At 33.1% G+C, this 27,115-nt stretch overlaps 1 long non-coding RNA gene and 1 other non-coding gene across 5 annotated transcripts; one reads left to right on the forward strand and one right to left on the reverse strand.

Annotated features, from left to right (window-relative positions):
- Nucleotides 1-6,825: 6,825 nt before the first annotated feature.
- On the reverse strand, nucleotides 6,826-12,134 carry LOC115979630. 4 transcript variants are annotated; one of them, XR_004089121.1, is made up of 5 exons: nucleotides 11,929-12,134; nucleotides 11,678-11,850; nucleotides 11,460-11,513; nucleotides 8,979-9,039; nucleotides 6,826-7,159 (listed from the first exon to the last, which is right to left on the reverse strand). It is a non-coding gene; the product is annotated as an uncharacterized LOC115979630 (long non-coding RNA). The 4 variants fall into 4 exon arrangements; XR_004089123.1 differs by lacking the exon at nucleotides 8,979-9,039 and having other exon boundaries at nucleotides 11,957-12,134; XR_004089122.1 differs by lacking the exon at nucleotides 8,979-9,039 and having other exon boundaries at nucleotides 11,678-11,784.
- Nucleotides 12,135-20,031: 7,897 nt separating this feature from the next.
- On the forward strand, nucleotides 20,032-20,138 carry LOC115983001. The gene has a single exon (XR_004089819.1). It is a non-coding gene; the product is annotated as a small nucleolar RNA R71 (small nucleolar RNA).
- The last annotated feature ends 6,977 nt before the right edge of the window (nucleotides 20,139-27,115 follow it).

Here is a 27,115-nt window from a genome sequence, read left to right on the forward strand (position 1 = left end):
GGGAAGAAGCCCAAATTTGAAAAACCCCACTAAAGTATTTGATTTGCACTAGAATAAGACATAGAAACAATAAATATATTAGTAAGTATATGAAAAATTGATAATCATAATCAAATTCAAAAATCAAATGGAAAGACATGTCAATCTCACTGTATAGGACTGTTTTTGTAAAGAGAAATGCATGTTTTAATTTACTATGTAGTTTTAGAGAAACAAAAAAGAAAAAAAATAGTTCTTGACAATAACTGAGGACCTTAAACAATCATATATTATGAACATTCTCTGTTAACAAAAAGAATTTTTCTTTCAAAAAATCACATGCCCAAACATAAGCCTAAATTTTTGATAAATCCAAACATAAGCCTAAATTAAAATAAATTCAGATAAAAAACGATATTAAAAACTCTAGCAACCCAAAACTGAAACAACCCCAAAAGTAACCCAAAATAAATTAATTAAACAAACCCTAGCAGCAACCCTTAACTATCTGCAACACAGCCCTTACATATCACTAAAAATTCTGAAACCACAATCTACATCAATATGTTTGGGCCTAATTTTTGTTGTTAGGCTAATATTTTTTTATATCTTTTAAAAATATCAATAATATTGTTGAGGGGGCAAAATGCAATTTTATTGAAACAAATTACTAAAAATAATATATTATATATATACTAAAAAAATTTTAAAACTTTGGGGGACACTACCCCACATCCAACAATAGCTTCGTCCCTGGTTATCTTAGTAATTGGATATCTTACGATGGGGTGGGCTCCCAATAGGACCAGTTCACACGTAAATTTAAATTGGAGAATTAAATCACCATACTATCGCTAGTCTTACCATGTTAGAGCAACCACATCAGTGCTTCCAAAATGTAAAAAGGTATGAATTTTACAAATTTTAACCAAAAAAAACCCACATCAATGGGTGCAAAATTGTGTATATTTACAAAAATGCTACAGTAACTGTGCATATATGCACGGCTACTGTAGCTTTGCATTAATATTTTACTATTTTTTTATCTCTCCTTCACCTCACTCTCTCTTTTTCTCTCTGGTGCTTCCACTCTCACCTCTCTCTCTTTTTATCTCTAGTCCCTCACTCCCACCTCACTAATCTTCAAAGCAAGCCTCCACTGATCTCTGAAGCAAGCTCACTCTCGTCGTGCCACCGAAGATCGCCGCCGAAGCAAGCACACTCGCTGATTAGTTTTGGGATTTCCTATTTCATGAGTGGGTTTTGGGGTTTTGATTAGACATGGAAAAAGGGGTCAAAATTTTCTAACCCGAACCCGATTTTTTCAACCCAAAGCAAAAACAAGTTGACCCATAACCCGACCCATGTTTTTTACGGGTCAACCTGACCCAACCCATGACCCGACCCAAACCCAAACCCAAACCATTTTTTAAAACTTTTTTTTTGGTAAAAATAAAATAAAATTAAGACAATATTAGTTTAATTGTTTTGTTGTGAGTTTTAAGGAAATAATTGAAACATTTACATAACTGCATGCAAATTAATTAAAAAATGAATGGTTAAGCATTCTGTAATAAGTAAAGATTTTTAAATATCAAATAGCAAAGTACATGCCAAGATAATCTGGTTATAGTAGAGTTAAAAACATAAATTTAAAATTGTAAACATGTGTGAGAAACATTCATAAGTGTGAAAATAATGAAGCCAAAGTATCAAATTAGCATAAATTAGGAATTCTTAGACCGAAATTTTTAATAATTTATGTCCAAAATAAAAGGCTTTTCAAAATAAATTATGATATTTCCTAAAGTGTGTGTTGTTTAGCAATGATATGATATTCATAAAAGATGTCATGTATAAATAAGTAAACAATCAAACTTTAATGTATATCTCAATTGAAATAGAATACCAACCACAATTGATAATAGATTATAAAATTTATTTTCAAGATTGTAAATTTCTTATATATTTTTACTTTTTGTCAAATGAGTTATCCATCTAATAAATCATTCATAATTTTGTTTTATATTTTGGGATGTTGATATTGTGTAGAAATAAAACTTGTGTATTTATTTTATTTATCTTTGTATTATTTTGTTTTAAATAGAAATATTAGGATTTGTATAATTTTAAAATTATTGAATAAGTATTAATAAGTTTAACTGAGCTCATTCTTGATATAAGTGGTGAATTCAAAGTAATATATTCTATATCAAGTAATTTGTCGCATGAATTTCCAAATAGTAAATACATGATTTTTTTCTTTAAAAAAAAAAAATTCATGTGAAAACGGGTCAACCTGACCCAACCTACAACCCGATTGACCCAAACTTGTTTTTAATCTACTTAAAATGACCCGTTTTTTGCCCGCAACCTTTTGACCCGACCCGACCCACCCGTTTTACCATATCTAGTTTTGATCCTTTTTTATTCTTTGTTTGATCAGTGGGTGATGGTGGGTTGGTGATGGCAGGTTGATGATGGTGGTTGGGTGGGTTGATGATGGGTGTGGATTGATCGTTAATGGTGGCTTGGGTGGTGATGGGTCTGTGAGAGGATTCAAGAAAGAAGTGTGAAGATGAATATTTTGTTGAATAAATGTATAAAATAAACAAACTGATGTGGGTGCTTTCTAAAATTAGGTGTGTAAAATAGAAAAAGTAGGTTTTTTTTTTTGCAAAATTTACAAAAATTTTACATCCACTAATGCGGATAATCTTAGGACGATTAATGCAATCAAAATTCCATCAATCAACAATTCAACTCTTATCCAGCCCAATAGCCCATCAACAACCTGTAACATACATATTGGGCATTTGGCATCAGCAAACTTTAACAGTTTAGCACATTGGCTAAGGATACTACAGCAAATCAACATAGCATATTATGGGGCAGCCATTTAGTCGAGAAAACTCAAAATTGAAAAAAAAAAAAATTAAACAAAAAACAAAGAGTTTGAAGGACTATTTAGTGGTAAAATACAACACCATTGGCTCCGAGTCTAAGATAGGAGGACTTTGACATATCCTGAGAAAAGGTTGGACAATTTAGGCACTTTCTCTCGGCTTCTATATTATTATTTTTTTGAGCAAGAGACGATAGAAATTTATTAAAATAATAATGACTGGTACAAGTATATACTAGATAAACCACATCTAGTATTGTGGGAACATCAACATCAACAAAACCAACCCCGTGATGTCCCAAGAGAAAACAAAAAAACTTGACTGCATACATAAAGGGGTATCAGTTTTTCCTAAACCCGTTGCGCTGCATTAAGGTGTTGGTATTCCTCCAGTAAACCCATTGCACTGTCAAACATAGCTTTTGGGTGTGCTTGGACATGCTCAAAATAGAACCTATTCCTAGCATTCCAGATACTCCACGTCGTTATTGCCCACCTCTCCAAGTCAAGTTGATCAAGCTTCCGCTGCAGCATTCTGAACAGAAGAAAGAAATCTTCTGTTTCGTTGCTGCACTTCTAGAGCGTGCCTTTGAACAGAGACCGGACGTTCCTCGCAAACGGGCATTCCCACAACACATGACAAATTGTCTCGCAATGGTGACAGCAAAGCTCGCATTTTTTGTCGACTCGAACCCGTTTCTTGTGGAGATTCTCCCTTGTGGGTAAACATCCTGAGCAGGCCCTCCAGAGGAAATTGCGAACTTTTGGTGGCACATTTAACTTCCATATCTTCCTCCAAGTGGACCCGTGGGCTTGTTGTTCAGCTTGGTTTGGATGTATTAAGCAGAGAGCAACCTGGTAAGCTGAACAAACCATGAACTTTTGTGCTCTGTTTTCTTTCCAAATCAGCTTATCCTGGGAATTTAGGTTATTGAGGGGCAGCGCTAGGATAGTGTCGCAGGTTCTTCTATCAAAAGTAGCTGATAATTTTCCCCTGTCCCACTCCTGTGAGTCATTATCTATCAACTCAGCCACTTTCATCCCTTTTGAGTGTGTACTCAAGAAACCAGGTGAGTGAGGTAGCCAAGAGCTAGAGGCCACGGAGATACTCCTGCCATTTCCAATTGTCCAACGTGACCCAGCATGGATGATGTCCCTAGCAGCCAATAATGAACGCCACACGAATGATGGATTATGGCCCAATTCAGCTTCCAAGAAGGAGGTATTTGGAAAGTACCGTGCCTTATAAACCCTGTAGAACAGCGATCCATTGTTGTGGATTAAGCGCCATGCTTGCTTGGCGAGCATTGCGAGGTTAAAAGAATGGAGGTCTCTAAATCCCATTCCTCCCTTCTTCTTTGATGTGCATAACTTACCCCAATTTATCCAATGGATTTTCCTCTCCTCCCGGTTTTGACCCCACCAATATCTAGCCACCAAGGAGTTGATATTATCGCATATTGATTTAGGAAGCTTGAATAAACTCACTGAATATGTAGGGATAGCTTGTGCCACTGTTTTAGGGAGGCACTCTTGTTTTGTGGACTAGCAGATTTGGGTTATCAAGGTAATATCTTCACCTAGGATAATGGAAGGATGGGCGGATTTGGTGCAAGAGAGATTAGACAGGGCGTGTGCAAACATTGAGTGGAAAGTCCTTTTTCCCCATGTCAAGGTTAGCCATCTCCAGGTGTCCTATTTCGATCATGTGCCTATTCTGATATCAACAGCTGAATCCCCCAATCTTAGGAGGAATAGGAGGCTGCCAAGGCGATTTGAAGAGAAGTGGGTTGCACATCTAGATTGTGAGAGGGTGATCCATGAGGCTTGGGGGTTGCCTGTTCAAAATGGGAGCCCAATGTTTACACTTTTTGAAAAAATCAAGCAATGCCGACATGCTTTGGTGGATTGGAGCAGAATTACTTTGGGGAATTCTAAAAAAAAACTAGAGGAGAAAAAAGCAACACTTGAAGAGCTATCAAGGGAGAACAAGGCCAAACATATGCAAAGAATTAGAACACTGAAATCAGAAATTAACACCATTCTACACTAGGACGAAATTTTTTGCTGGCAAAGGTCTCAGTCCATTTGGTTACCTGCAGGAGATAAAAATACTACATTTTTTTCACCAATGGGCTAGTCAGCGGCACCGTAAAAATCATATATCAGGTATCCAGGATGTAGAGGGTAGCTGGAAAACATCTGAGGATCAGATTACACAGGTTGCTGAAAGCTATTTCCAAGATCTCTTCACTTCAGAAAATCCCATGAATATGGAGAGTGTACTGGATGTGGTGGATAGGAGGTTTACATTGGAGATGAACACTTCCCTATTACAGTGGTACATAGCTGAAGAAGTCAGACAAGCCCTATTCCAAATGCACCCATCAAAATCCCCTGGCCCTGATGGTATGTCCCCTTTTTTCTTTCAAAAATTTTGGAATATTGTGGGGAATGATGTAACTGAAGCTATTCTTTCAGTATTAAATTCTGGGCATATGTTGCGTAAAATGAATTTCACTCGTATAGTTCTTATTCCAAAAAAGAATGATCCTTTGTTGATGGCCGACTATAGGCCCATTAGCTTGACTAATGTTGTATCAAAATTTTTATCTAAAGTGATGGCAAACAGATTAAAGCGTGTGCTGCCAAATGTTATCTCGAAGGCTCAAAGCGCTTTTGTTCCAAATCGGCTAATCACTGACAACACCACTGTGGCTTATGAAATATTGCACCAGATGAGAAATAAACGGAGAGGCAAGGTGAGACAAATGGCAGTAAAGCTGGATATTAACAAGGCTTATGATCGGGTGGAATGGGGTTTTTTGCAAAGTATAATGCTAAAGCTTGGCCTAGACAACAGATGGGTAAATATGGCTATGGAGACAGTCACTACAACATCCTATTCAGTCCTTATCAATGGGGAACCGAAGGGTTTTATTACTCCCACAAGGGGAATAAAACAAGGAGACCCGCTATCACCATATTTGTATCTATTATGCACCGAAGGGTTGTTTGCTTTATTGAGGAAAGCTGAAGAGAGCCGAGCACTCAAGGGTGTACTGTCTAGCCAACAGGGGGTACGTATATCTCACCTTTTAATTGCCGATGATACTATGTTATTTTGCCAAACCACGGTTGAAGAATGTCAAAGACGGCTAGATCTATTAGGCAAATATGAAGTGGCATCTGGTCAAGCAATAAATAGGCAAAAAACAACATTATTCTTTAGCAAGAATACAAGGCGAGAGGTGAAGAATGACATCCAGCAAATGTTGGGGGCTAGAATAATGTCAGAATGTGAGAAGTATTTGGGCCTCCCAATGCCTAATGGGAAATCAAAGGTGGGGACTTTCAAAGAGTCCAAGAGAAAGTCACAAAGAGAGTTCTATGGTGGAAGGAGAAATCTATATTATTATTACTAGTGCATGGCCCGTGCAATGCGCGGGCTACTTTTATTTATCATTCACATAAAAATATGTAAAATCATATTAAAATTCTATTAGTAGAACATTAGTTCTCTTGCTAATTGTCTATCAAACTCTAATAACGTAATCATGATACAAAAATCTTGTGCTAACTCCATTGGCCAATCAAACATTATCATGATATCATAAAAATATTATGATAACTCCAAAGACAATTAAAAGAAATATATTGATTTTTTTAAAGGCAAAAAAAAAAAAAAAAAACCTTCCGTTTTATATTTATTATTATTATTATTTTAAATGATGAGAAACTCCCTTAAATATGGTCAAATGAAGACATATTGAATAGGGAAAATACAAAAAACCTCAATTATACAAACTATGTTTGTCACGATTACAGGATTCTTACTATAACTATCCAATTTAGACTACACGAAGGACAATTAATTTCAAGAATACAAAAAACGAACAAAAGATATATCTTAGGGCAGGGAAAAAAAACAACCAAAACTCTTGAAAAAGTTATATTGTAGAGTTTTATTAATACCAATCACTGTACTACCCTATAAAATAAATAAAAATAAAAAATAAAAAGAAGAAAAAAGAAAGATGGTAGCACTAAATCAAAGTTACATTTATGAAATTTCACAGAGAAATCTACAGCTACCTGAATCCTGTCTTAAGCACATCTACTTGATGCTTTTAAAGTCAATCCTTTTCCATAAATTTCTTGGTGCATAAGGATATTGACAATTTTTGCCCTCTTCTCAACATCATTAATAGCCATTTTTTTATTTGTCTCTAGCAGTTTCTCAACTACTCTCTGGCTCTTAACAGCAATTAAGACCTAACAAAGTAACATCATCATAAATTAGAGAATGGTGCACTATGTTGCACTCTATAAACTTCAAAGGATGATTATTATCATAAATCATTCAATATATTTGTCACTAACTGGGTATGGATGCAACAAACACATGAATGTACAAAATTTTGGGTATAAGCAAAAAAAATTCCCGTAATGTTGAATGCTCATAGGACCAAGACTAAACTAATTTAAAACGTAAATTCAATGTTAGCAAGCATTTGGAATAATATAAATATATATATATATATATATTAAAAGCACATTCTATTTGTAAATAATATGCATATTAAGAATCATAAACTGATTTAGGAATAAGTATCATCTTTAAAAAATAACTAACTCAGAAAAAGATAGATTGTAGATAGGAATTTCAAAGACATTTCTTAAAGACATCATCTCTCAATAGAAGTTGAAAATAAGAAAATATTTAACTAAGAGACTAACATGTACCAAAAAATCAAATGACATTCAAGATGATTAGTGTTAAGACTCCTATAAGATTAACACAATGCAACACCCATATATTAGAACTGAATAATACCAAAATTGGAACACATATATTACAATTAAACACACACATAGACTGAGGAGAAAAATCCCATAGATCAATTTACTAAAAAATCAAATGTCAAAAGCTCAAACATGGAAAAGTAGCAATAAAACATCATAAGTTTATGCATAAAGCCATGCCTATATAACTTTTAAATCATCCAAATGCAGAAATATTAGAAGCAATTTTAAGGATTCTTTCCTACTGTTAATGGCTTTTGCAACATAAAAATCACAATCAACAAATTTGTTAATGTTTTACTTGTCAATTGAAAACAGTCCCAAGTTAACTACCAAAATAGGAGTCACAACTATTACTGGAGATCGTGCCAACTACAATAAATATATGTATCTTTGTCTAAAAGAGTCTGTAATTCCCCCTTTTTTTTTTTTAAACAGTGAAGTTATCTTAAACTTAGGCAACCAAAAAAATCCGATTCCATCCAAACCAAGAAAAGAAGAAATAATGGACTTTAACTAAAAATGTTCTCTATTAGGCATTACAGTCAGCGGGGCTTTGATGAAGGGTGGGTTCAGTGAGTCAAACAGATGTGATGTAGTTTCCACTTGGGATGCACTACTACTAAGCGGTGCAGAGCGTACCTGCTTCTTGTGCAAGTCAAGACACTGACTTTAATTCCATTCCTATGTGTTTTAATCTATACACCACCATCATAATGCAAATACCTTAATCAAAGCCACATATAACCTAAAGATCTACATCCAAACCAATCAAACTATTATACCAAAAAAAAAAAAAAAATCATATTTAATGCACAAATTGAAAATTAAATAGGAAAACTTACTGTTTGCAGTCCTAGTAGGTCAGTGGTGGAAGGGTTCTCTGTTCTATTTCCTCTTCGAATACTTTATCTTCTCCAAATACTATTTCCATTGTCTATAATTTACTACAAGTTCTATTTATAGTATCTGAATTTTTCAGTATCTACACTCCTAATCATTAAAACCCACTGATCCACTCTTTATATAAAAAAAAAAAAAAATTAAAAAAAGTAGAAAGAGAGCCCATAACTATAAATAAACTTTAAAAAAAAGAAAAAAATGAGATAAATGCAGAGAATTTCTAACAGTAAGCGTAGAGAGAGGGAGATATAATTTGACCAAAATGCCTAAATCAAAACAAAGCAAATACCCAATCTGCCAAACATAGTTATCGCAAGATTTTGGTTTTTTCTTTTAAAATTTTATATAAACAAAAAAAAAAAAAAAAAAAAAAAAAAGCCCCAACATTGCATTGAGAGAGAGCTTTGTTTAAAACCAAGTGAGCACTTTCCCTTGCCAAATGCTTCCTACATGTTGCAACAGCCTTAATTGTAGGAAAAGGCTTCTGCTATTATATATTGTATATGATATGATATATTTAGATAGATTTAAGTTACATATCTTTTAAATAATCCAAAACCCAAAAAGTTATGTTTCAAGCACATTACTGATGTCAAATGCAAACAGCAAAGGTTAGCATGTTTGATGCACATGGTAGGATAAGTAATAAATCCCACAATTGGCTTCACGAAGGATTACATTTATTCATACATTAAGGTAGTGTTGTAGAATGGTAATAGACCTAAAAAATGTCTGAGTAAAAGTTAATGCCTCCTTCAATAATTTGTAATATAGTATAATCTTTGATCATTTAAACATAAAAAAATTAACAAATGCAGAAGCAAACTATATTGGCCATTTATATCTGGCATACAATATAATCTTTAGGTAATTTAACAATTACCTTATGCAATGGAGACTTCTTTACTGTGATTATTCAAACAGTTTATATTTTTTCTATGGTACTAGATCAAATGTCATTAGCTGATTCTAGAAAGTATAACGTGAAGGATTCTAGAATTAAAGGAATTAACTACATGCTATAGATAACAATTTTAAGAACATATATATTTTGTAGCAACCAAGTGAATTTTTAAGATTTATGCACTTCTGCTAGGAAGTTAATATCTATATTTGGATGTATTTACAACCCTTCTGCACTCTCCCAAGTATAGGAGAACAAAATAATTACTTTGAAATAAAACAGACATGCAATTTTACAATTACTTGGAGCCTATCAAATTAGCCTTTAATTTTATATAATTGCAATTATGATCAAATAGTGTTAAAAGGTAAGAGTTTTGAAATAAAACCTGATCCAAACCTATGGGACAATAGAAATACAAAACATAAACTTCAAATATACTTTAACAGATAAACAAACTCATTCACAAAAAGAAGATGCGAATTTAAAACTCAATTTTTCTTGATTCCCGTGCCAATACTAAACAAAACCAATTCCAACCCAAATGCCTTAATATAAATAAAATCTATCCCCAAACCTAGCTTAAAAACAATTCAACCAAAATACCCAAACCTGAACCTAAATTGATAATAGTATTACATTAAACATATTCAATGACGGAATAAACAGTATCCGACTATAATATAGATGTTACTGGTGTCAGGTAGTAAAATGACTAAAAAAACAATTAATAACAGGATATATTATATAATTTGATGCAACAATTCAGCCAATAGCAAAACAAAATGTCATTCTTAAAGTAAATAATGAACATAAAGCTAATGCACAGGATTCAAGTTTCTACAATGGCCATGATTTCAGCACTAAAATCAAGTTATAGCCAAAAGCAAATATCAAAACAACTTGTAATTTTTATTTTAAACCAAATCTCCATTGCAACTACTAAATTCTAATGGGGATGAGGAAATAAAAAAACATTAATTCCAAATATGCAAACAAAACCAATTCTAACCCAAATGCAAACCAAAATATAACCCACAAACCTTTAAAAACAATCCAACCAAAATACCCATAAAACAATTAAAACACACGGTTTAAATACCGTTTTACCAAAGGGTCTACCGTTTGGTTTTAAACCATTTCAATATTAATAAAACACAAAAATAGCATGAACAACAAAAAATCATATCAAAGGGCAGGGGAAAAACGAAAAAAGGAAATTTTATTTAGAACAAATCTGTTTTTTTTTTTTTTTTTTTTTTGGTTGGTTTTAACACAAACAAAACAGAGTTAACAACAAAAAACAGATCGAAGGGCAGGGAAAAAATGGAATAAAAGACCAAAGAAAATATCTGTGTTTTTTTTTTTTTTATTAAGTTCTGGCGAACTTTGTCGCTTTCCCTATCACCGTATTGCAAGCCTTTTAGAAGTATTTTAACTGGTTAGTTTTCGTTAATATGAAGACTTTTCACCATTGTTTTGCTTCATTTTTTTTTTTTTTTTTTTTGTGTGTGTGTGGTTAAAATAGACCTTAAAAGTATAAGAGGATTAAGAGGATTAAGAAAACTGACTGAAGAAACTTGGTACCAATAAATAAAAAAAAGATCTCTGCCATAACCTACAAAGTAATCAATTTTGTACAAAGAACATTATACTTTCAGTTTTCACAAATTATAAAATGCAAAACCCAGAAAAACCCACCATAAAAAATAATAAAACCATGACTTAAAAGTATCTTTTAAAAGACTATCGACTAAAATCAACAATGTATAAATAAAATAACATTATATTTTTAGATTTCGAAATCCCACAATTCCAATTCCAATCCCAAACAAAACCTGAAAATTAAAGTGAAATGATTTAGTTTAAAGAATTAGAAGGATTTCATTTTGTGGAGGTTTTCCCTTATTTAAACAAATAGAGAGGCAAAGGGAAGAGAATATTAGGAAATGAAATTGGTACCTTTGCTTTGATGAATTTAGATACTCTAGATTGAACAAAGATTCCACTTCATCTCTACAGAGAAAGAAATTGAATGATTTAAATCCGAAAGAGAAAAATTCAAACAAACCCGTTACCGAAAATATTTAATAAAGATAGAGACATATCAGAATTTCAATTTTCTTAACCCTAATTTCTAGAACCAAACCCAAATATAATTGTAAAAGTTTGAAACATACCACAAATTAAAAAGAAAAAAAAGTCAGAGAATGGATAGGAAGCCCGTCGGAGGCATTGTTAATAGGCAGAGGGATTCATCTTCCTTCGTTAGCATTCTTTCTTTTTCCTGGAACGAAGGGTTTTTGAGAAGAAGAGAGATCCTTGAAAGAACATTTGTTTTTTTTACTACAAACTGTGGATATACATCAATCGAAGTTTTAGTCTTTCAAACAATAAAAACAGTATTTGAAAAGGAAAGGAGTATGTTGACCTTTGATACAAAAAAACAAAGACCATACTGGTGGAGGGTACGGTGGTCTGATGTTGGCAAAGGCCTGACTGTCTTTCCAGATTTTTCTCTCTCCACCATCAATGACAGTGAATCTCTCTTTATCGTTCTCTTTCTCAGTTCTCCCTTTCTACAACGTATGTCTCTCAAAACCGTATTTTGGGTTTTTATGTTTTTTCCTCATCACCTCTTTCTCTATTTCTTTACTTGTCCCAGGCTTCTCTATATTGCTAGGGTTTTTTTAGTTGCAATCTTTTTTTCTTTTTCTTTTTAATTTTTACTTTAACCATTTTTATTTATATATATATATATATATATACACAAAGACTATCAAACGGTATTACGCTTGTAAAAAAATATAATGCATCGCTTTTTAAAGTGAAACGTGCCAGCACCTCCTTAATGGTAGGAAAAAGCTTCTGCTATTTATATAGTATATGATTATTATTATTATTATTATTAATCATCTTAACCACATGCAGTGAAGTTGAAGGAACCTCATTGATTTAGCAGCTAGTTTTTGTGCAGACAGTGACACTTGCGTCCCTTTAGAAGTTGGAAGCTTTGGAAATCCTACGTTTTCGAAAGCTATGGTTGATTTATAAGGACGATGTCAGAACTTAGAGTTAGGGAGACGACTTTGTAATTGGTTGCATGTGGCAACTCCGGCATCCAACTTTGCTACAAACACTGAGGGTTTTTTTTTTTTGGTTTGTATATTTTGCCTTTATTGTGTGCGTCTACTGAATGAGGACAAAATTATTTTATTTAAAAAATTTTAAAGGCCAAGTTATTTGTTTTTGGTAAAATAGGTTAATTAGGCTCAATATTTCTTTGGTTTTACTATTGGTATTTTTTTTTTTTTTTTGGTTTGTATATTTTGTTAAGATTTTAGATCTACAAATTTTTTTTTATAGCCTTTAAAAGGAAGAAAATGCTAGAGCTACAAACATTTTTTAACAAATTACTAATGTGGTGAGTAATTATTATTAAGTAAATAAAATAATGTAAGTGGTAGATGCAAATGTAAACCAATAAGAATTTGCTATCTCATCAGTTTGTAAAAATGAGGTAAAAAAGTTTGTGGCTATAGTAGTATTCCCTTAAAAGAATCAATGATTTTGTTAAGGAGAGGAAAAGTGTAATTTTATAGAAAATAATTGCTAAAATTAGTGCCTCTATATATATATACACACTAATTTTTTGAAAAGAAATATTAGAGGGAGGGGCAATTGCCCCCTTCAAGTCCATGACTACCCCCATCCCCGTTTATTAGTATTTTAATTAGGATCTTTGTGGGCTGCAATGTAGGGTTTTTGGAGTCTTTGGGGTTTTAACTTTTAAGAGAAGCTAGCGTGTAATCTCATGCATATGTACGGGTACAATTAAAAATAATTAAAATTACAAGGTTCAAATTATATCTTTTTTTTAGAAGAGGTTCAAATCATACATGATATTAGTTTACACCTTTTTTTTAAATCATACATTTCTAAAATATGTAATGGTTTCTCATTATATATATATATATATATAGAATTTAATTGGATTTTTAGACTCTTCGGTTTTTGTACCCAATAATTCACTTGCCACAAAAATTAAAAAAATTAAATAAACACATGGCGCAAAATTGGTTTCCAATTGAAATCCAAATAGAATATTTAGAATCTAATTGAATTAGGACTCTTCAAATTTTAAACTCAATAATTCACTTGGCATAGAAATTAAAAATCAGATGGGACATGTGGCACAAAATTGAGAATCCAATTGAAACCTTATTGGATTTTTTCTAAGCTTTGACATTTAATATATATATTAAAAACCAAATTGAAAAAATAATAATGATGTAGAAATTTGTGAGTGTTGCAAAGCTTTTACATCAACATATTACGAAGTCAATAAAAAGTGCAACCCTTCGGTTTTATAGTCTACGTATATGTGTGTGTATATATATATATATATATATAAGAGACATATTTGCAAACAATAACTACCTCACTAAAAATGAAAGACATGTTAAGGGGTAGTTATTTTTTCACACATCTCTTGTTTATTGGGTTTTGATACATGTGATGTGCTATCATTTAATACAAAATACTTTTTTCCACATGAAGTAAGTATGTAATGGATATATTGGTGTATACCTATAATTTAAGTGTAGATAAAATCGTTAGGTTTGATATGGCTATTTATAGTTTTTACCAATTTTTAATCAACATGTGCTCTCTCTTGCAACGTGAAAGATTGGCATCTGGTTAACTCTAAGTAACTCTAGAATATATATATATATAGAGAGAGAGAGAGAGAGAGAGAGAGAGAGAGAGAGAGAGAGAGAGAGAGAGAGAGAGAGAGAGAGAGAGAGAGAGAGAGAGAGAGAGAGAGACGGGTTCAAGTTACACCTGGTGTAACTCTAAGTAATATTACATCACTCAATAACTTATTATTGAATTCATATTTTGAATATCTCACCGCTAAATTACATATTCTATATGTTTGCAATGTTCATGTCAATTATCAAGTCAATCGGATGTTATTTATCATTCGATCCATAAACTTATCTTTTATGCATTATTTTAAACTACAAGAACTTGAATTTAAATAATTGGATAATGACATGGTTATTGATCTTTGATCATCTTAAAAATTTGTAAGCATAGAGAATATAAGAATATTATGTAATCTAATGATGAATTTATTGAAATTCACACCCAATTAAAAAATATTTGGTAGTTTTAGTGTACTATTGCTGAAAAGTTACACTAAATGTAATTCACGCACACAAGTTTCTCTCTCTCTTGCACTACTTAGACACACTGTATAATTGATAGTAGATCTACTCTTGAGATCCCAGACCTCAAGTGCCAATCTCTATGATGCCAACTTCCTCACTACCCAGTCCCCACTACTCAAGTACCCAACCAATCCCAACACTTTTTGACTCGAAGCTCCACTAACTCCAATCACACTTTCGATGAGCACAAGCATCGCTGCCTTGGTTGTAATGTATTTATCTAAGTGGTTTTGGATCTAATGTGTAGTTTAGGTTTGAAGATGTGTGGTACAGTTTGGATTTTGATTATGGAATTTCAGATCTAATCTGAGATTTTGATCTTCTCTCTCTCTCCGATGAACCATCCCTAGCCATTGCCAAAAAAAGAACCCCGCCGTAGATCAAAAAACGGACCCCAACGGTTCAGTGAGAAAAACCCCAAATATCAGTATCGCCCAACTGATGAACACTCGTAGTGCCAAGGTGTGGGTATTTGATTTCCTACTAGGTAAGTAAATCTAAACACATAGTTAACAAAAAAACAATAGCAAATTAGAAATCTAAAAGAAAAAGGAAAAAAAAAAAAAAAAAAACTGTTAGACATGGTATTATATTCAGCAATACACTAATTGTTTAAAATATAAGAATGATAACTTACTATATACTGTAGTATCTAACATCACAACCCATCAAATTTATAAGATACTTTGTTATCTAAAAAAAAATTTATAAGATACTTTAGACAAGACAAGAGACAAATTTATATAATCTATTATAAAACTCAACATCCATATGACATTAGTTTTGGTCCAAAATATGCCATTCAACAGAATTTTAAAACTCAAATACATGGTGATATAAAATCATGCATCACAATATCCTTGACACTAAGAGGCACTTGAAAACTCTCAAATAGCACATTCCTGAATTTCCTCCAATTGAATCTGAAAGCATAGGACACAAAATATAGTGGATAAGTGGATAAAGAAGAATGTCAAAAAGTGGTATAGAGAAGATGGTCAATTATATAAAAATGGTGTTAATACACAAAGGGAAAACAAAAAAATACAAAATTTTATTGTGTTTGTGGCACCACTAATTGCCACAGTTGAGTATTCTAAATTGATAATATTGATATTACAATAAAACTATGCTAAGGCAATGTATTCAAGATAGTTTTCATTAAGTTCCTTACCACTGTCACATTTTAGGACTCGTACATCATTTTCCAACTATTTATCAACCTCACAAGTAGTAACACTATAAAGTATGATTTCTATGCCCCATAATTACAATCAAGGAGTTATTTCCATTATGCATAGCATACAAACCCTTCAGATAAAATCATTAAGCGGCTTGCCGATCTTAATCATTTACAACAAAAAATGTTCACAATTTTGTCATAATTATGAAATGAATTTTTCTTCAAAACTACACGAACTTTCGTGAAAATAATCCAAAAATCCCATACAAATATATTTGTTTACAGAATATCAAAAATAATTCAAAATGAGATCAATGTCCCATAACTTCAATCTAGTAAAGTTCAAATCTTCAACCAAGCAAAACTCATTTTCCTTCAAAAGACGAATTAATTAAAGTTTTTTCCCAACTCAAATTAAATATATATGCATATATATAATTTATTTAATTAATGAAAATAACTGTTGAGTTTAGACACCTGTCAAAGTGGTTGTTGGTCAATTTTACAGCCAAGTAGTTTATTAAATTAATTAAGCAAGGCCTTGGTTTAAAAAGAAAATAATCACTAATATATCAATTGGATAGTAGAAATGTAAATAAGAAATGATATATTGACCCAAGAATTAAAACTAATGGAACCAACTATCCAACAGTAAAAAACTTAGAAGGATTTAACCGAAAAATCCCAAGGAACCAAATTCACTAACAGGTGAAAGTTTTCAAACTGTATAATCATATTCTTCATAAACTTAACTACAATTACTAAATTGAGTTCCGAGATCCACAGAAGTCTTTGATAGCAACCAACTACATACAACATGAACCTCTAGTGCATGACTTAAAGATCACCCTTGAACGTTTTAGATCCAATACACTTGGTGACTGAATAGTAGCAACTACAACTCACCAATATTAAATTGATGACGTAAGATCACTGGGAAAGGCTTTTGAGAGTACAAGTTACAGAACCTTTAAATCTATATAAGAGCATCTCCAAAATTCTTCTTGGACATGTATTAGGGTTTACTTATATTCAAGGTCAAGTAGAATGGAACCCTAGATACTTGATGGACTAATGAGTTGAAATTGCAGTTCAGTGAAAGCACAACTCAATCAATCGAGATTTTGATTTGATTGATTGATTCTAAAAGTATTCAATTGGTCAAGAATGAATCCTAATAAATCAAAATTCCTTGACTTTCACACTAATGTGCAAGACATTGAGCTACCTATCTTGACAAAATTATAGACTCTAAGAACTATAACAAGACATGTTTTGATCAGATGTTTGTCAACACAAACTATGATTCTTAAATCCTTACAATAACAAATAATTTTCTCATAAAATCAAAATCAATGATATTTTGAAAACATTCTTGGATTATGATACCTACTTAATTCACAAGCTCATACCAAAAAAAAAAAAAAAAATTATTTGATAGAGTTTCAATCTATGATGCCCGCTCTTGATAATAGCTCTTTATCATCAGACCAAAACACCAATCAGTTTTTGGTGTAGGCAATGAGTGAACCCCATAACTCTTATACAACTATAATAGACTTTATCAGTTAAACTAACTAAAACCCACGAAAAAATATATGTGTGTGTGTGTTAGATTCGCACATGTCATTAGTATTTTTATTTTACCATATATTAAATTTGCACATGTCAAATATATGATTTAAAAAAACAAACAAAAATTGAATACACATCATCCATATTCAGTAAACATTTCTTCTCCCCCTTACAAAATTTAAAGAAGAAAATATCTAAGAAAAAGAATTCGGACATAAACATTATATTAGAAAAAATTAGAGAGAATATGAGTAGAATAGATGTGTGGACTAAACCATGTTCTATCTAGGTTTACATGACACACAATATGGAATACTGAGCTCAAATATATTAACTCTAGAAAGAGTAAGATCACCTATCGCCTCCTTGAGATAGATGACAATGCACACAACAAGTAGTCTACTGTGATTGGGGTTATTGACACATGGCCTGAAAAAAAAAATGAAGGGTTGGAACTTGGAAGTCACATATATTGTCATTTTAACCTCTCATTAAAGCCATGTCAAGTACTAAGGAGTAAGGATGCAACTTCATAGACCGTGTGATATCTAAAACTTTTAACGACACATGACCAAATTAAAACCGCTAACAAAATTAAAGGGTATCTAAATACAATATTAAATAGACTAATATAACATAAGGTAAATTACAAGTTTTTGAATACCAACTTTGTTGTTCCATAGTTGTGAGGGAAAAAAATCCTTTCATACGTACATTCACGAAAAAAATAAAGAGGACAAAAACAATTGATTTTAATCGTAAGTAACAAAATAAATTGCATCTCTTTAGGTTTTGAAGTTACTAATAAAATAATTAATAAATCAGTTCCATTCAATTGATAAAGTATTTTATAGTTAGATAAGTAATATATGGTTCAATTTCATTCTAAACCAAAAACCAATAGTCAACTTCATGCACATCCTCTTCAACCCTAGGTTGCTAACAAGTATTAAAAATATTAAACTCAAGGGCCATATTCCCAAAAGATAATTTTAAAACTCCACTTCTACAATTTATCAATGCATTGGAAGTTGCAAAAAATGGGCATCCTAAAATCACAGATATTTGAGAATTAGCATTAGAAACAGGATGCATGTCCAAAATAATAAAGTCAGAAGGAAAATAAAAATTTTCCACTTGAACCAAAACATCATCAACAACACCCTTTGGAACAATCACAGATTGATCGGCAAATTGTAAAATTATGAAAGTAGGTTTTAACTCTCCTAGACCTAATTGCTCATACACTAAATATTGCAAAACATTCACACTTGCCCCAAGATCAAGCAAAGCTTTCTCTATTTTTTAATTACCAATCACACATGAAATAGTGTGACAACCTGGATCTTTAAACTTTGGAAGTCTATTGTTTCAAATGATTGCACTAACTTGTTCAGTCAAAAATGTCTTCTTATTTACATTAAGCTTACGCATAACAATACACAAATCTTTCAAAATTTTAGCATATGATGGATTTTGCTTTATGGCATCCAAAAGAGAAATGTTCACTTTAACTTTCTTAAGCACTTCAAGGATTTCAAAATTTTAATCCACTTTTTGAGGGGAAATCAACCTTTGGGGAAAAAGAGTAGGTATAGGACACCTTTCAATTTCATCAGATTTGGGCTCAAGGACTTCATCACTACTCTTTATTTTTGGAAGATTCATCATGTGTATTGCTTTTAGGGATATCTTTTTCAATGATTTTTCCACTACAAAGAGTAGTTACAGATTTAACTTGACTCACTTTATTTTTCAGAGGAACTTTAATCATCAACACAAAATTGACCTTGGGGGTTTGGTAGTGGTTGAGATGGAAACTTACCCTTTTCTATTGTGCTCATGGATGTGGTCAATTTTGTGAGAGTGCACCTAATGTCATTTATTGCTTGTGTGTTCTGATTATTAATGGTGGATTAAGTCTGCATGAATTGTTGCAAAGTGTCCTCAAGACTCATCTTTGGAGGGGGAGTATAGGGAACAAAATTTAAAGAACCATGTGTAGGAGGTGCAACCACATTATCCTTTCTCCAACTAAAATTCGAGTGATTCCTCCACCCTGAATTGTATGTCTCTAAATAGGGGGAAGAGTATGATTTTTTTCATCATGTTCATAGCATTTCCTTGATCATGCAACACCTCTTTAAAAGCTGGAATTGTAGGACATTCATTGGTAGGGTGTTCCATGGTCTCACAAATTCTACAAGTCTCATCAATTTTATGCACAATATTGACTCCATTGACTTTCCTTAATTCCATGGCTTCAAGCTTCCTAGTTATACTAGCCACCCTAGCACTAAGGTCATCATCTTCCTGAAGTTGGTATTTGCCACCCCCAAAGGGGTTGGTGGATGCTCTAGACCTATCTGAGGTATCAGTGGTATCCCAAGATTGGGCATTATCAGCTAAGAAGTCAAAATAATCAAAAGCTTCATCGGGATCTTTATTCAAAAACTCTCCATTGCACATCATCTCTACAAATTGGCACATCTTTGGAGTTAAACTTTCATAGAAAAAACTAATTATACGCCAAGTTTCATAGCCATGGTGTGGACAAGCATTAAGCAAATCTTTAAATCTTTCCCAATATTGATAAAATGTCTCATTATCTTTCTATGAAAAATTCATTATTTGTCTTTTAAGTGGAATTGTCCTATTAATTGGAAAAAAAATTTCTTTAAAAACTCAGTTTGCATCTCTTGCCAAGTACCAATTGACCTAGGTCTCAAAGAATTAAGCCAAGTTTTTGCCTTGTCTTTAAGAGAAAAGGAGAACAACTTCAACCTAATGGTCTCTTCATTAAATGATTGGTCATGGAAGGTAGAACATATCTCCTCAAATTTCTTAAAGTGTAGGTAAGGATTTTCACAATCTAAGCTATGAAATTTAGGAAGTAATGAAATCATACTAGGCTTAAAATTAAAATTATTTGCATTAATTGGATCAATTATGCATGATGGTGTACTACTCCTAGTAGGTTGCAACTAATCCCTGAAAATTCTAATGGGTTGGTAAGCATGGAAGTTTTCATTATTTAAATTATTCTCATCACCATGATTACTCTCTAAGTTCGCCATGATATCAAGTATGTGAGAATGTGTGAAAGAATCAGATAAATTGCCAAACAAATTATTAGACTCAATTTTAACCAAGCAATTATCACTATCATGACACCAAACACGCATGCAATAGTAAAGCAAGAAAGAAAAAGAAAAACAAAACAAAACAAAAAAAATACCTTTAACAATAAAAAGAAGTAAAATAAAAGAAAAAATACTCTAAAGGAAAACTAAACTACTTAAAAAGAAAAGAGTTGGAGAGATATTACCAAATATGTGAAGAAATTTAATGTCGAAAACCTCTCCAAACGAAGTGGAATGCTTCTCTAATTGCCTAATCCCCGACAACGGCATCAAAAACTTGCTGCAACTTAAATAATGCTCCCAAGTGCTGGATTATCGTGAAGTAATAACTCGGTAAATCCATGGTCGAATCTGTAGGGAAAAGGGAATTGATTAGCAAACCACAAGAGAATAAAACTAAAATAATAAAGTTTAATTGAAGAGATTTTTGATGGTTTAGTAAAATTAATTTAAATTGAGAGAAAATAACAATATATTAAGACGCTAAGGTTTAGAGATCCCCACACAACACATCTATTGATAGTCTTAACAATATTTATTTTATAACTCAACTAAAACTCATATGAAGGATGATCTTAATAAAAACTCAAGAATTAATTGTCTAAAGTAGTTTCATGAAATTGATTGATTTTAGGCAAAACAAAACTAGTAAATTAGTTCTCAAGGAATACTAAGCATTTAACGTGCCCGAAGTCTACGATATATCAAAGAATTATACAAAACTAAACACTTTTCTAGATGAGTAAATTAATCAAAAACATAATATCATAAGCTTTAAAACCAATAAATAATTGTTAAGAACATACCAATAAATGGTTGGGTTTCACCCCTTACCTTAGCAAGGCTTCTAACAAGTCATAACACAAATAAAACTCTAAAAACTATATTAAAAAAAAAAAATTAAGAAAATCTAAATTATGTTCTACAGGAGCTCTCCTCTAAATTTTGCCTTAAAAAGTCTTTAAATAGGTCAAAGAATCTTATTACAAGTTGAATTCCTGTTTGGAAAAAGTTCCAAGTTTTTAGGCTTCACTTAACCAACGTTTGTGGCCCATTTAAATTCATAATTCGGATTTTTGGTAAACTAAAAAATTGTAGCCCTTTAAGATAAATTTTCAACCCAACTTGAATCATCTCGATTGGACATCTGAGCCTAAAGATATGCTCCAAATACTAACTGGTGTGCAAACTGGAACCCTAATCTGAATTGGACTTGGATTTGGTGCAAATTTCCTTTAATTCTTTGCTCCAATTGGACTCGAATTTAATTGGATTGGCCTTCTTTGACTTCATCATGGCTCTTGTAAAAGTAAAGTCTATTAGATTTCTTATTTAATTTCATTATCCTACAAAAAATAAATTCACGCATTAAAATTCAATTAAGTACAAAATTAATCAGTATTTTTCCAAAACCAACTATAAAATGCATGAATTAAATCAAAATAAGTATGACAATGCTTTCTAATAATAATATAAATATGTAAAATTAAGCTATTATCACCAATCAGTGTCTTAACTTGATGATAACGAACAATCATCATGGAGTGGGTACCATAAGTGTGAAATACTATCTTACCTATAAAAAAAATAATAATAAATTATAAAAGGTCAATGAAGATTAACTTTTACCTCGCATACAAATTCATAATATAAAAAAATGATTTTCATCAAGTTGGGGTGTATTACAAAGAATCATTCATATTTAACCTTCTATTGCTTACCTACAACTAGCATAGAAATTAAAAAATAAATAATAGAAAAAAAAGGTCTTGTTTTGAAATGAATTAGAAAATTGATTAAAAAAAACATTATTATGTGCCAATATTGTGTAGACATCACGTTTTTACAACCCAAAAAAAAAAAAAAAAAATCAGTCCTAACAACAACCAAAAAAAAAAAAAAATTAACTACAATATTATGGGTCTTAGGTACATCATTATAATGATTCAATACAATTCATGTAAAATAATGTTTTGAATAATCAATATTTAAACGATTTCCTTTAAACTTGAAATAATGTGAATTTAATCAAGTAAATAGACTTTCAAGGGTTTAAAACAAGTTTTAATTCAAAACTTTTCAAATTTCAAATGTTGTAAGATTTGGAAGTATAAATTTCAAATCTTTTGAAATAAATGCACATTTCAGCAAAAAATAAAAATTAAATACACATATTTGGTTTTAGAAATTATGTATTCTAGCCAAACGGTTATGTATGACACCTTGATTACTCACGAATATATAAATATATATATATATATATATATATAACTACATTCTTATGCTTTGGAGAGAGAGAGAGAGAGAAAGTACTTACCAAATCAAAGTTTGAAGTAGCCCTTGCATTCTTTGTGTAAATAACATCTTGTGTAACATTTATACACACAATCTTCTTTTCTTTTTTTTGAGAATCCCCCCAATCTAGGGAAAATTTATTCAACTGGCAAATCTTTGGATACAAAATGCAGAACATTTGGAGGAACATCCTCCATCCAAATGCATAATGGAAAAGACATTCTCGCCTCCCTAGCAAGAGCATGGGCTACATTATTACCCTGCCGTCTTACATGCGAGATAGAATGAGTTTGAAACAAACCCACTATAGACTTAAAGTCTTTTACTAGGTGCCCCACAAGAGCATTTGAGCTATCTTCCTCTCCGACACTTCTCACCACTTCCTCGGTGTCGCCTTCAAAACATACATCCTTAAAACCCAGCTCGTTGGCGAAAACAGCAGCTCTCCTAGCAACCAACATCTCAAGACCTCCACCGACGATGGCATCAAAATTTTCTCTAAAAGTGCAGCTCTCACCACCCCCCTGTCATTTCGAACCACAACTCCCACCCCTGCCAGTGAGTTGGTCTTGAAAAGCGCTGACCTGTGTGACTCGGCTTTTTCTGCCAAAACTCAGTGAGTAGAGATAAGGCTGATTTATAAACCTTATGGATCGGGGTATTATCTTCCTTTAACCGAAGCTTATTACGACACTGCCATATTGCCCATGCAACCATGGCAAATTTATCTAATTCTCCAGTCTCCTCAAGTATGAAACTGACCAGGTCACACATAGAGTTCATCCTCGGGTTTTTCATCCTAGCTGCTGCAAATGGGGCTTCCCAAACTTCTCGGATGCCATCACAACTCCAAAGTGCTTGAACCTCATCCTCAAATTCCAACAAGCATTGATCACAGAGTTTATCAACAACTACCTTCCTTTTGTACAATCCCACTTTTACAGGAAGTGCACTCGAGCAAGCTCGCCATAGAAAGACTCAAACCTTGTTTGGCACTTTGAGTTGCCGAATCTTCTTCCAAAATCTCTTGACACCCTCATCCGTAGACCCCGATGGTGCACCTATTGCTTCTGCTTCACACAATAGTTGGTAACTCGATCTGACAGAATAGGATCTCGTTCTACATTTGGGCCAAACCACACTATCTTCCTGACTTGTGACACAAATTGGGATACTTTTGATCCGTTGAGCCTCAAAAGGAAGAAACATAGCATCCACTAAGTGATCATTCTAGCCAGCCCCATTCAGATCCATCAGCATATTCATAGTCCAATCTACAGTACTGCTACTTGAGGGTGAAACAACCTTGGCTGGCTCCTCCCCAGGCAGCCACCTCTCCCCAAAGATTTTTATTTGCTTACCATCCCCAACCCTCCACAACATACCTGATTTAATCAATGGAATTGCTTTCACAATACTTTGCCAAGCATATGAACCCGAGGAAGGTTTAGCATCCAAAACCGAGCCATTTGGAAAAAATTTGGAGCTGAAAACTCGATAAAACAGTGATGTGTGATCTGTTAACAACCTCCATACTTGCTTCGCCAACATCACCTCATTGAACTTCTCCAAATCCTTTAATCCGATTCCACCCAAAGTCTTCGGTTTACACAATGTCTCCCAATCCTTCCAATGAATTTTACGTTGATCTCCCCTTTGCCCCCACCAAAAATTTCTAATCAATCTCTCAATATCTTGAATGAGACATTTTGGAAGCTTGAAACAACTCATTGCAAAGGTGGGAATTGCTTGAACAACCACCTTAAGAAAGACTTCCTCACCAGCTTGATATAAGAGCCTCTCCTTCCACCCTTGAAGCTTATTCCACACCCTTTCTCTAATGTAATTAAGACTCTCCTTATTTCGACCCACCACAGCCGGTAATCCTAAATACTTCATATTCCCTAACCTCATTTACTCCCAAGAACTCCACCAACTCCCTCCTTCGTTCTTCCATTGTAGCCTTACCAAAAAACACCGTGGTTTTATCTCTATTCAACTTTTGCCCTGAAGATTGCTTATACAGCCGTAATACTAGAAGAATTGCTTCCAAATCACCCTTTGAAGCACGGCAGAATAGTAAGGTATCATCGGCGAAGAACAAATAACTAATTCTTGGACCATTTCGACACAAGGAGAACCCTCTAATCACCTCGGATCTGGCTGCATGTTGAAGTTGCTGATTTAAAGCTTTTGAACATATCAGAAAGAGGTATGGCGAGAGTGGATCACCCTGCCTAATCCCCCTTGTTGGTCGAATATCCCCTCTTGGAACACCATTTACCAAAATTTGATAGGAAACTGACCCCACACAAGCCATAATCAAATCTACCCACCGGTTAGAAAATCCCATCCTCCACATGGTTAAATCCAAAAAATGCCATTCCACCCCATCATATGCTTTATTCATGTCGAGTTTGAGAGCCATAAACCCTCCCTTTTTTTACTTCTAATTTTTCATATGATGGAGCATCTCGAAAGCTACAAGGATATTATCCGAAATCGCCTTATCAGATTGAAAGGCACTTTGTGATTCTGAAATAATAAGAGGCAATAGACCCCTCATCTTATTGGCAACAACCTTTGCAACAAGCTTATACACAATGTTAGACAAAGAAGTAGGATGAAATTCAGAGACTTTGGTAGGGCTTTTTACCTTAGGGATAAGAGTGATAAATGTACCATTGAGAAGGGTAGGAATGACCCCCGTGGATAGGGAACTCAACACTGCCTTAGTCACATCATCTCCAACTACATGCTAATAACATTGAAAGAATAAAGGAGGCAACCCGTCCGGCCCCGACACTTTCAAAGGTTCCATTTGCTTTAAAGCCACCACCACTTCTTCCCTTGTAAAATTAGCCAATGGCACGACATTCAACTCATCTGTAATGGTGCATGGAATGTGAGCAACAACCTCCTCCACCATAGATGGATTTGAAGAAGTAAATAGCTGCTGGTAGTAGTCAACCAAAATAGCTGAGATGCCCTCTTCATCACTACATAACTCTCCATTGGCATCCTCCAAGTTATCAATCCAATTTATCCTAAATCGATGGGATGCTCGGCTATGAAAGTACCTTGTATTATTGTCACATTCTTGCAGCCACAAGGATCTAGATCTTTGCTTCCACATTAATTCCTCCCTCACTAAGGGCACGTTTGGTAGACTGTAATAGGCACTATAATGCAATAGTTATTCCTATGGTTCAGCTATTCAATAGTTTGGTTATGTTTTTATTACAGGGAATAGTCGTTCCTTATGAATAGCTATTCTTTAAAATGGGGAATAACTATTCCTCTCTAAAAAGGTTGTAATAGTTATTCCTTAATAGATGTAATAATTTCTAACATTAATATATTTCCAAATAAATAAACTTTCCATATCCACCTAACAATTATGGAAATAAAAAATCATCAAAAAAAACTTATCTCTTTAAAATTTAAAATATATTATCTTCTAGGAAATATATTTGTATGAATGAGATATTTCTTAAAATAGATCATAAGTTTTATTCTAATGTTACAACTCACAACCAAACTAATGAATAGGTTTAGTTATTCCATTACAACACATTTTATTCCTGGTAATAAAGATTACCATTCATGTTGTAATCCACATTCAGTGTACCAAATGTACCTTAAAAGTTTGGATATCTCTTTTTCAACCTCACAACCCGAGCATAGCACCCCCGCCCCCTTAATTGCATCAACTTCGACCATCCCTAATAATTTCTTCTTTTTCTTCAAATCATGGGTCACATTACCAAAGGCAACTTTGCTCCACCATTTCAGATTTCTATGGCACCAATCAACTTTCATCTCTAATTTGCTTATAGCACCTCTCTAAGAGTCATAAGACCATGCATCTTCCACCACTTCCCTACATCCCTCATCCTCCATCCACATTTGCTCAAACCTCCATGGTTTATTAATCCTCTTTGGTATGCCCGCTAAATAAATTATAAGAGGCTTATGATCAGAAGAAGCACACTTTAAATGTACCACCTTAGATGCGAGAAACATATCCATCCATTCCACCGTACCCACTGCTCCATCCAACCTTTCCCACACTGTATGCCCTTCCCCATGACCGTTATACCACGTAAACTTATTACCACTAAATCCTAAATCTTGAAATCCACATTCATCGAGAACATCCCTAAAGTCCTCCATTTGCTTACT

The sequence above is a fragment of the Quercus lobata genome, chromosome 3, assembly GCF_001633185.2.
Source record: "Quercus lobata isolate SW786 chromosome 3, ValleyOak3.0 Primary Assembly, whole genome shotgun sequence".
Classification (NCBI taxonomy): Eukaryota; Viridiplantae; Streptophyta; class Magnoliopsida; order Fagales; family Fagaceae; genus Quercus; species Quercus lobata.